Here is a 9695-nt window from a genome sequence, read left to right on the forward strand (position 1 = left end):
AATTTGTGTTGCAATGTACACAAATATCGTGTTTCAGTAGAATGCGTAAATATTTTACATATATCGCCCATGCACCGGCGATCGAAGAATTGCTGACGACCCCAGCAAGGTTCATTATATTACCTGCCGCATATATAGAAGCAAGCATTTCCTTATTTTTTAAAAGGCATGAGCCGATCACATATGCAAATATGAACAGATATGATCAAGTGACACTGCGAACACTCGCTCAGGGGCCCGTGTTGCCCATTTGTCCAGTAGAAATTAACGGAGGAGAGTGGGGATTACCCGCACGGCGTCGCGAAGGATTTTGGGGGGCGGAGAAGACCTGGAACTGTGGACAATGGGTGACGTACAGAAAAAAAGTTCGTTATTGTTGTGATAAAAATTAGGGACTGTTCTTATGCATGGTGCACTTACATATATGTCCAAAACAGAATGTTGTTGGTTGCAAAGATACGCGGACAAGCGTTTTTCCCAACCTCAAACTACTGTCTCTATCTCTCCTCGCTGTTGCAACGCTGGTCAGAAGCAGCCGACAACCAAAGTTCGATTTGGCCCAACGTCGCGTACATCCTTCTCCCGCCCCGCCTCCTCGTAATGTCGTCTCCACGCGACTCTCTTCCGTTCTCCACGGCGTCAACTCCTCTCTCCCTTCACTCCTTCCTTGTCCCATTCACCTCCTCTGTGTGCAACGTTGGGTGTCGCCTATCACGCCCTACCCATTCCCTCCTCCTATCATAATCCCTACCTCTTTCTATCCACGGGAGAGGGCAGTAACTTGAAACAAAAAAGCGTTTCTTTTGACAAAACAAAATGTATAGTTGTATAACAAAATCGAACAGCCATAACACATTCCCAACATGCACACACGGGTTAAAAAAAGCCATAAATACACTTTTTTTTATGTACAGTGACAAATAAAAACAACAACATTGCTTTATTTTCTACGGAGCGCTGTTTGAAGAGAGGGTCAGCGCGCACCAAGGAGATATTTATATTTGTTTTTGATTTATGCAGCGTCATTTCGCGTTTTTGCACTTGTGAAAACGTCGCACCTTTTACGTGCACCTCACAGTCACAATAGCGCCTTCGTCTTCAAGTGAGCGCTCGTCACCCTCCACCTTTCCCGACGACTCGCCTAGGGAGCTTCTGACGAATTTCACTAGCAAATGGCTGTATAAGCCTGAGACGGCCGCTCGAACAATGAAATGGCCGTGACATGAGGTACGGAAGGTTCACAAACCAAAACTAAATTCGAAACGCGCGCCGAACCGGACTATTTCGCGGAGCAGTACATGTGCAGTAGCTCCGCCCCCGTAGCCTTCCCTTCATTGCCAAGAAAAGTTGTCCTTGGGGGCGCTTTAGTTGTTTGACGGGTGCCCGGTGCGCGCGGTTTGTGTGTGTGTGTGTGCCATGCTGTGTTCTGCAATGCTTCGTTACCACGTTTATCGATTATGCACGTTGGTTACTTGATTCAATGTCAAGTGTACCTTCCAAGACGATCTAGGTCCTAGTCTCGTGACTGAAGGCGAGTGCGGACGTACAGCAGCCTTTTGACAAGACTGTCGCCGAGTGTACGGTACATTGTGGACTGTAAAGCTGAAGAGTGCACAGTGGATGCCTGATTTTGGTAAGTTCTAGAATATTTCTGAATTACACAGCTAGGTTACTTCATTACATGACGTCTTTACGCAGGAACCGAGTGTGATCGTCTGGGCGGTGTGTTCACTCTGCGGGGATGATGGCCAGAGGAAGGATGATAGACAGGTATGTTTTACGCTATGCTCATTGCTTTCTGTGCACTTTATACGGTTGTATGAAGCACTCACCATGTGCGTTCACTACCTACAACTGCAACGGGTGGATGAAGGCGCGTTGCTTTGCGCGATACTCCGCTCGCTTCTGTAACGCAAGCGTTTCTTGTCATGGCGCTCTTCTTCCTTGGCTGTTTTTCGATTCCAAGAATGCCTGTCGCTCGGCCCGCCCGCTTCCCGCTGCTGCTTCTCTACTCGGGAACTGGTTGACCTTGGGACGCCTGCGCGATCTATGTGTCGCAGGGAGGGCAACACTCGCCCTTTTGGGCGTAGGGGACCGGAGGGGGGAGGTGAGGTAGGAGGGAAGGACTGAGAGCATGGCTCTTCCCGGAGAGGGGACGGGTCGCGACCGAGGAGAGAGAGAAAGTGGCCCGCTCTTGGCATTCCGCCGCTCAGAAGCGATCGTAAACCGAAGGAAGAATAATTTGCAAGATTTTTTGTATCTGAGTTGTGATTCTGTAAATAAACTTCTTAGCGTCGTCGAAAGTTTTTGAAATCGACTACAGCTGTATACTGCACGAGATCATCGCCTGAAGCTACTTGTACGATGGCTTATCACTTCGAAAATAGAACTGCTTTAAACATAACGTTCATCGCCTAGCCTTCTCATGATGCAGGTACAAATGAAGTAACTTTTCAGGAAACTCAGTAATAATTGGCATGTAGTACGCGGGGAGGAAGATATAAAAACACGCTGCGGCTGCACATGCGCGCGCGGTGCTCTTCAGTGGCGTGTGTTTGTGGCTTTCTCCGCGACTACTGCACCGCGCTTGTTTTTGTTAGAAGTTAGTTGCACTATGGTTAGGATTTTAATCTGACTGTGCAAGGTCGTTGCTACGAGAAACGAACTTGCGTTGGGTGAACCCACTTGAAGATAATACAAGTCAGTGAATTACGTTATATTCTGGTACACACCATGTGTACAGTAATTTGAAAGAGCACAAGATGTATATAATTATCAATTCTAGACAAATATGCCAGTTGCGTTTGGCAAGGTGCCCTTTGTTGCAATATTTGTGTTTGAGAAAAATGATGTGAAATATTTTTCCCGTTGTTATATTGTTTCCTGAAGCATACTGGTTTATATTAACAGAAGTTGTTGTAATGGTTAAGCAGCACTGTTCCAAGAGCTTTTTATCCACTGTGCTGGGGTGGCAAAAGCACACCTCAATTATGTGCTTATCTAAAGTTCATGTTTCTTTTGTGAGCTTTTCTTAAGGCAGCATCAAACTGAAAAAGCGCTCTTATTTGCAGGTTGTGTGACTAAGACGTAGCATTCATTGTGAGAGTGCTACTTTAATTTTATGAAGTAATTATTATGGGAAACAAATCTAAATTCTCATATGTAACTATGTGTGCAGAAGTTTAGAGAAGGCTGACAATAGTGGTTAACGGTTTTTTTTTTATGGCTTGCAGCACTACAGATTCAAACCGATATTCCAGGCATTGATTGGCTTTAACACGACTAGAATTACTTTCCTAAACGGCTCAAATTCATCATATAATACAATATGTAAAGCTCGGCATTATGGAGTGTGCACATGGGCCACACATACTCTTACTTTATCAATTTATGCATTTTATATTGTGTAGCAGAGCTGATGTAATTTTCGTCATTTAAATGACCTATATCGTAATCTGCGTTCTCCAACCACGTAGTGTTTACTAAGTACATAAGTTTCTGAAAGTTCGGCTTGCAATGGCACCATTACAGTTGTCTGCCATGAGCCGTTGCTCAGGTTATACTTGTTCTTATAGCGCAATCTGAGTCCATCATTCAAGGCCCTTGCTGGTATATAAACATAGACTTGCCTGAATACATTGTATGTATTGTGTGTGAGCTGTAAGGTCTGTGTGGTGCGCCAACTCATGAATGTTTTCTGGTATCCTTAACATATGTACCCGGTGATCTCACCTGTTCGTGGAACTGAAGCAGACGACAGCTTGCAGACGAAGATGGGATCGTTCTACCTGTGAGCCTGGTCGAGCTTATATTTTATGGTAGGCATTTGTTTCAATCTTTACAAAAAGCTTCGACATGTTGCGCCTGCTCATGAACCTATTGCAACTTTTTTGAGGGAATTCTAAGATCAAAGAAACAAGACCCTAGACGTAACTCCATTAATGTATACTTGATGCTGGACTTGACCTTCTGTGTTGTTTTCCAGTTTTCTTACAGGATTTGCTGAAAGTTTCTATTGGAAATGCGATATAAGATGCAATTTTGACGAACTCTAACTTCACAAAAGTGCTTTTTGTCAACTACCTGCACGGGGCCTTGGCAGTACATCTAAGTGCTCTAAGGTGCACGACGTGTTGGATAAAGTTTTCTTTGCAACTCTTATATATTTACTGCGATCTTTCGTGCAGGATACACATGCATGGATACACATACATGGAATTCCTACAAGGACCCTGCGCATCAAAAGCAATCTGTCATCAATGTTAAGTAGACAGATTAAACGAAGCGAAGATATGACAGGTGTACACCATATTTTTCTTTCATTTAACCTCTGCATGTTTCCCAGTCAATAAATGTTTTTATCCATTTTCTTTTGTTGAGAAATGTCTTTGTACAGCACAAGTGTCGTAGAAGGTGCATACATGCACTTTTGTATGATGCTTGGCTGCATGTGTATCAACCAGCAAACACATTGTCAGGCACAACTAATATGTGATTCCGTACTATCATCCGGACATATCATAAATCTTATCATGCACTGTAATAGTTCTGTTTCAGGAATGTTATGAATGTCATTGGCCACGAAGCACAAGCTTGGCCGAGGGTCATTGCAAACAGGATGTTTCATACTCACAAGAAAGTCACTCATAAGGACACATTAGAATGACGGTGGCCAATATGTTTTTGAATGACATTATGAGTACATTAAAACAATTCTGAAGAAATACATTAGAGAATCAAATGAGTGTTGATGTCAAAGGTCGTTTCATGCTCATTAGACTATCACATGTTAATACGCATCGGACTATCACATGTTAATCCGCATCAGACTATCACATGTTAATACGCATCAGAATGATCGGCCAATATGTTTTTGAATGGCATTTCAAATACATTACAAAATTCTAAAGGGACACATTAGAGCGTCAAATGACTGAAATGTCAGAAGTCATTAGACTTTCTTTTTGAACTCGTCTCACATTTTCATAAGGGCAGCTGCGGCACCGAGCGGTAGAGCCCCATGTTCGTCGCCTTCGGAGGCAGCCACTCTATTACAATGGTTTCAATTGAGTAGAAAATGAGAGAAAACTTCCGAATTTGAACAGACCGCAGCGCATGTGGGACTTAAAACTCGTTTTCAAAGCACGCGGCAGTGCGCTACAAGCAGCCGACGCGGCCGCTGAGACCACGTGATGCTGCCAAGCACATCACGCCGACTGTGGCGCCGGCGTTTCCAGTGGTGGGCCTCGAGGCCAATAGCTGTAGGGAAAGAAACAATGGCTACGGCCACCGTGGTTAAGGCAACTTTCATCCATTAGAGAGTGCTAGAAACATAACGGCAAGCGTGCCTTTCGGAGACGGCAAGCACGTTCAGCGCCATCGTTAAGCTCTTTATACCTGCGTGACGGCATCTTGCATCAAGACGCGCTTGTACGTCAAAAAAATTCGGCAGATCCCACGCACTGTGGGAATCGATGTAATGCGAAGCAGCCAGCAAAGAGCTGCATACATCGCCTTGTTCGTCTTTGAGCCAAATGAAATCATTCATGCCATGGCATCTAGTCCACCATATATCGCATGTTTGCCATGCACGCATGCATGCACAATCTAGTATACACCATGCCAATGAAACGCATATTCTGGTATGTACAATGCATTACCTGTTGTTTATGTTCATCACGCACTCGTGTCGTGCCATACCAATTTTGGTATATATCCAGTCAACAAAACGGCCGGAAGCACACCATGACAGCGGCATGTATATCATATCGTACATGACATGCATAACATGATTCGCATGTTAAGATCTCTCATTTATGTTCGTCACACAGTCACATCGCGCAATACCAATTTTGGTGTATATCAAACGAGCGAAATGGCCGCGAGTGCGCCACGAGTATAGCATGTAAATCATGCCATACATGACATGCATGTCATGATTTTCATGTTAACACCTTTCATTTACGTTCGTCATACAGTCGCTTCGCGCAATACCAATTTTGGTGTATATCAATCTAGCGAAACGGCCGCGAATGCACCACGAGCGCGGCATGTAAATCATGACATACATGGCATCATGTCACGGTTTTCATGTTACCACCTGTTATTCATGTTCGTCATACAGTCGCGTCGCGCAATACCAATTTTGGTATATATCAAGCTAGGAAAACGGCCGCAAATGCACCATGAGCGTGGCATGTAAATCATAACATACATGTCATCGATGTCATGGTTTTCATGCTACCACCTGCTATGCTCTTCATACAGTCACATAGCACAATACCAATTTTGGTGGATATCAAGCAAGCGAAACGGCCACGAGTCCGCCATGAACATGACATGTAAGTCATGTCGTACATGTCATGCATGTCATGATTTTCATGTTACCACGTCTCATTTACGTTCGTCATAGAGTCGCTGCGCGCAATACCAATTTTGGTGTCCATCAAGCTAGCGAAGCGGCCGCGAATGCATCATGAGCGTGGCATGTAAATCATGACATACATGACATGCATGTGATGGTTTTCATCTTACCAACTGTTATTCATGTTCTTCATACAGTGACCTCGCGCAATACCAATTTTGGTGTATATCAATCTACTGAAACGGCCGCTAACGCACCATGAGCGTGGCATGTAAATCAGGTTGTACATGACTTGCATGTCATGATTTTCATGTTACCACCTCTCATTTACGTTCGTCATACGGTCGTGTCGCGCAAGACCAATTTTGGTGTCCATCAAGCTAGCGAAGCGGCCGCGAATGCATCATGAGCGTGGAATGTAAATCATGACATACATGACATGCATGTCATGGTTTTCATGCTACCATCTGTTATTCATGTTCTTCATACAGTCACATAGCACAATACCAATTTTGGTGTATATCAATCTAGCGAAACCACCGCGAGAGCGCCATGAGCGTTGCATGTAAATCATGTCATACATGACATGCATGTCATGATTTTCATGTTACCACGTGTCATACAGAAATGTCGTCATACAGAAATGTTCGTCATACAGAAATGTCTCGTCATACCAGTTTTCGTATATATCCCTTCATTTAAACGGCCGCGAGCGCCCAGAGACGATGTCATGTAAATCATGCTGCACATGACATGCGCGTCATGATTTGCATGTTAGGACCTGTCATTATGTTCGTCATTAATTCTTGTCACGCCGTACCAATTTTGGTGTATATGAAATTAACGGAACGGCCGCAAGAGCCTAAGGTCGTGGAATGTAAATCATGCTGTTCATGACATGCGTGTCATGATTTTCAGGATATGATCTGCCATTTATGTTCGTAATAAGGCCATGCTATGACACACCAATTTTGGTATACATCCGATTAACGAAACGGCCAGGAGAGTACAAAGTCGTAGGCGGCTAGATAGATAGATAGATACGCTCAAAGTCGCAGAAGTTCGCTAAGAAATGCTTCGCATTTAAAAGTTGCTGTAGTAGAGGAGACTGCAGTAGGCATTCCTCTCTTGTGTGATTCTTCCATCTTTTCTTTTTCATCAATACGCACCGCTAGCCGCACATCGATCCATATGGGGCGCGAGGCTCACCACAGGAAAAGCTGGTGCCACCATCGGCGTGACTTGCTGGGAAGGATCACGAGGTCCCAGCGGCGGCGGTGTCGACGGCTTCGGGAGCAAAGACGCGCTGAAAACGGAGCTTTAGAATTCCACCTGCGTTGTAATTCCTGTTAAATTGTGAGCTTTTCGCGCCTGTGCGCTTGGACAACACTTCAAACCAGTGCAGTATGCAATCGCTCTTTTTGAAGGCGTCTTCTATTGTAGGCCACAGCGGGGTGCCGTAGTGCAGGACGTACGCAACTGAGCCCAGTGTCAGCCTTCACTCGTGTACGCCTCGGTAAAAAGCTGCGTGAAGCTTGGATTGTGAAACTTCGAATTCGCAAACAGCCAGAGGATAAAACACGCGTGTACAGCCAAAACTTCTGCGAGGAAGATTTATGCTTGGGCGTGGGACTGCCAGTAGCAGGGAGTGCTCACTTAACTGCTCGCCCATGCTCTCTGCCATGCTAATGATGCATTTTTCCGGCAAGGGGGACCATACGTTGCCCATCTTCACATGTACCGGAAAATTGAATTGAGTCACTCTTAAATTCAAGGTGGCCCTCTCCAACTTTACTTGTTTTCTATGGAGCTGTATGTACTTGTTATGCAGGTTTAGTGTGTCGCGGTTTCGGGCGTGCATCACAGTACTCTTGTCGGAAAGGTTTAACGCCTTCTCTGCTACGGAAACAATCTTGTCGCCAAAATACCTGCAGAACTCTCCAAAGAAAGCTGCACATTAAAACGTCCCATTGCGGTATCTTCGCCTCATTTTTACTCCGCTTTGAGCTATTTCCTGCAAGAATTTCTGTGTTTTTTACTGCGATTCCCGGCTCATGTGGGCCAATGTCTACTGCCGTCGTTCAGAGAACTAATCCAGCGAACATTTTTATGTGATATTTGTTCGCCTTCGCATTGCACTATAGCAAATGTTTCACCTCGTAGACTATTGCCCTTCGTAAGAGCAGTCTCCGGTCTCAGCTCACAAGCCTACGGTCGCACCTTTGGTCTATGCACGTTTTGATGTTATAGGTACTGGCAGGTTCACTGGAATGAACTTGCCAGTACGATTCATGGCAGATCCCCCGTCGTGGGTTGAGCAATTCTTCTTGTAACCGACCGACCAACCGACCGACCAACCAACGAATGAATGTGTACTAGATTAAAAAAACGAGAGACAGCGAGAAGCTGCACGCTGGGGACATCGATAAACATGCAGCGCGATACCACTTGAGAAATTATGATACTGAAGAGTCCAAGAACTTACAGGAAAAAAAGAAGTGAATCTTCCCGACGACGCGCGCAAGTCGATGTTGGGACCAATTTTCACAAAGTTTTTAGAAGTTATTTTCAAAATGATTTGCTAACGTACACGTAACAACGCTTCATTAGGTATACAGTTATAAATGCTTACATGCTGCAGCACCGCGCTGAATTGAGCATTCATTCTGGCATGCCCCATTTACTTACACAGACAGACCACTGTACCAACGTATGTCACACAGTTCACCCTCGGAGAAGACCTGCCTTTCACGCAAGCAGCTTGTTTGGGTATACCCAATCGCGGATACTGCGCGCAGTGTGCGCTCACTGTACGTATTCTATAAAGAGGTAGCGCCTGTAAACCATTTATTGCATTTTTTTCGTCCATAGATGTTATTTACAACGTAAATAAAAACATTGAGGAGAGCTATAAAGTGGGCTAGTTGGTGTTGGTTCACCTTCAAAAGATGAATCAAAAGATGAATCAGTTGCCTTATGTCCTGTACTTTTTCGTTTATGTCTGTATTAGCTAAGCGCACTTTTGAAGACAAAAAAAAAACTTTTCTCGTTTTTAAATATTTACACAGATGTCGGCGTCGTGTTTTCGTTGAGCGCTGGCAGCGAAACAGATCAGGTGCACGCCGACGTTGTCATATCCAGCACGCGGGCGAGGCCTGTACAATAGAGGGCGACTCCGTAACTTCTCGAACCGAATACCACCAGATTATACTCAAGATGCCATAATTTATCTGATGCCTTGCAGGTTTCTGCCTACCCTTCTTGCCTTGTTGAGTTTAATGACTCGTGTTACCGTATTAACGCTCTTACATCTATGCGTATTGGTCCCGCA

General features: G+C 44.7%; 1 long non-coding RNA gene across 1 annotated transcript; it reads left to right on the forward strand.

The window, feature by feature from the left end:
- Positions 1 to 1597: 1597 nt before the first annotated feature.
- LOC125758566 (uncharacterized) lies at positions 1598 to 4369 on the forward strand. Its single transcript, XR_007416226.1, has 4 exons — positions 1598 to 1633; positions 1699 to 1770; positions 3754 to 3818; positions 4188 to 4369. It is a non-coding gene; the product is annotated as an uncharacterized LOC125758566 (long non-coding RNA).
- Positions 4370 to 9695: the final 5326 nt, after the last annotated feature.

This window comes from Rhipicephalus sanguineus, chromosome 5, assembly GCF_013339695.2.
Source record: "Rhipicephalus sanguineus isolate Rsan-2018 chromosome 5, BIME_Rsan_1.4, whole genome shotgun sequence".
Classification (NCBI taxonomy): domain Eukaryota; kingdom Metazoa; phylum Arthropoda; class Arachnida; order Ixodida; family Ixodidae; genus Rhipicephalus; species Rhipicephalus sanguineus.